Source organism: Penaeus japonicus, unplaced genomic scaffold (genome assembly GCF_977035675.1).
Source record: "Penaeus japonicus unplaced genomic scaffold, GWHDUDI00000001_assembly GWHDUDI00000005, whole genome shotgun sequence".
Lineage (NCBI taxonomy): Eukaryota > Metazoa > Arthropoda > Malacostraca > Decapoda > Penaeidae > Penaeus > Penaeus japonicus.
In genome coordinates, this window is record NW_028234407.1 from 24,717,040 (window position 1) to 24,719,539 (window position 2,500).

The window sequence follows — 2,500 nt, forward strand, 5'->3', positions numbered from 1 at the left end:
GACAACTGTTTTTATAAAATAAATTTATATCAGTAATGATTCTTGTTTTACAACCTTGGGTATAAAATCTTATAATTGTGCATGTTCACAAGCTACTAATGATTATCATGCTTCTAATGTCTTTGCCCTATGATTTTATAATGATAGTTACAATACAGATTATGGTTGCTATTTACATTTGTAAGTATTGCAAGCAACTGTAAATTAATAAATACAAAAGGTTTCACATTATTTGACAGGCAAAAGCAGTGTCTATGTCCCAGGTATGACCAACTGCAATTATTTCTCATCTTGCTAAGCAATAAAATTCCAGAAATTGATTAAGAGGTAAAATATAAGAATAGTATTGAAACTTCTAGCTAATATTTGACAATTGTTATTATGATAACAGCAAACAATTCAACTTGTACTTGCAAAACTTATACATAACAAGTAACGTTTCTTTGTCAGTTGTAGAATTATAGGTAATGGGATTCTTGATTTAATTCTCTCAATGCTTTCTTACAATTTTTAGAAAGTTCATATCTATCCTTCTCAGTATTTAACAAGCAGTCTTCTGTTTACTGTTACCTATTCCTTAGAAAAATACAATTACACAGTTGAGCACACCTATGAATTGATAACAAATACACAATGAATCCATGCAGTGACAATGGATCCTATGGTAAAGAAATATCTTGATAATGAATTTTATTTTTCTGTTGTTAATGACTATAGAATTTCTGATACATCATTTGATAACATTGCATACCCTCAGTTTACTATCTACACCAATATTTGATATGATGTAATCACTTTTTTATTGATTTATCAACTGGCAGTTGGTTGATTATTTTTAATCAAGTTTACAAAAAAAAAAGTTACAACCTGATTGTGATTTAAAATTATGGGTGGATTGCTCATGGCCGAGGACTCCCTCACACATTATCAGGCAAGGAAGGTAAACACCTCAGACACAAACACACACAAATTATTGCTTTTTACATTGGGAGTGTTCTAGTCATAACATTTTAAATATTTGACGTTGGACCTCAGACATGTTCTCAAACGTCAGCTGCGTTTTGCCAGTGTGGAACAGATTAAGTGACGGTAAGTGTGCATTTCTGATGGCACGTGACGGTATAAGGGGACCTATAGCCTCAGGGTTGCAGGTTGATATATATTTTAATCTCTCTCTTAAAAGAACAATTGGTTTGGCATGTACTTTAGAAAATTTTTTGGATTGTGACTTATATGTTTAACTTTATTATTATTAAATTACAAATATGCCAATAGCTTTCCTTATGAATTCAACAGTGAAAAAACTTTAAGAGTTTATTTGTAAAAGTTAGTGATAATGATTATTCATTGGGTGAATATTAAGTCTATCTGGTAGTTTAGTTTTGATTGTGGGGTTAATGTAGATAGAGAATATATGAAAACCGAATAAAGGACATTTCGAGGGTGAATAAGTAGTTACCCCAAATACGAGAGATTAGTATTAGTCCTGAATGTATTGATTTCTTGCAAATTGGGAAAACACTGCTTTGAAACCAGCAAGAAGAGATTCTAAATGGGGACAAGGTTGAATGTTTACACAAAGGAGGATCTGGAAGTGTAAATGTGAGAGCGAGGACGGTTGGCAGGAGCAGTAGAGTTTTTTTTAGCATTTAACACAGTCATATTCCAATGATTTAAGAAGCAACTGTGGATTTTTGTTTTCCGTAATACTGTAAACATGAATCATTCAATACGTAGAAGAGATTTAAGGAACGAAAAAAAACAACCTTACGCCTAGGGGGAATTTAGGGCTGCAACCTCTCAGCTTGGGCAATTAGCAATTTCCGTGGACAATTATGGTATGGTAATAACCCGTTTTGCGGGAAAAAGATAATGGGACATTTATTACAAGAAAAACAATAAGAGTTAATATTCATATGACCAGAAATATTAGCGGCCGCACGCCCCGCCCAAGCCTATACATGGCTCAGAAATCCAGGTAATATCTTACTATAGAATGCGTATTATATCGTATCGGAGAGAGGATCATCCAACTGAACAATGCCTCTATATGATTCTTATTATTGAACATAAGTTCCTAGTTCTCGGAAATATACAGGCATTATATGCAACATTTCAGCGATACTTTGTTACATTTACATTAAACTGTTAAACCATTTATATGATTCTCGGCTGTCACTGGTTGTCCGTGTATCAGAGTTTCTTTATTTCTATATTTTTCTTGTCTTAATTGCCATAAAAATATCCTGTGTAAGTACACGCGTTCTTTATAACACTGAATTGCTATTAACACCTGGTCGTGTGAATCGATATTTCCGCGATCAGCAACAGCAAAAGTAAAACTTGCCTAAAGAGGCCAACAAATGAAGAGCGCCTAGCAGTGGTGAACTTCTCCCAGAGTTAATATTGTAACAAGAGAACGATAATACACCAATAAAAAAACTAACCTCCCCCCCAAAACAAAAAAAAAGTTACAGACTGATTGTGATTTAAAATTATG

The 2,500-nt window shown here is 33.3% G+C and overlaps 1 protein-coding gene across 1 annotated transcript in view; it reads left to right on the forward strand.

Moving 5' to 3' along the window:
• Positions 1-31, forward strand: part of PCID2 (PCI domain-containing protein 2) — an 11,136-nt gene extending 11,105 nt beyond the window's left edge. The window contains exon 9 of the mRNA XM_086536682.1: positions 1-31. This exon is cut by the window's left edge and continues 441 nt beyond it. The gene's annotated coding sequence lies outside the window, so the exon portion shown is untranslated.
• Positions 32-2,500: the final 2,469 nt, after the last annotated feature.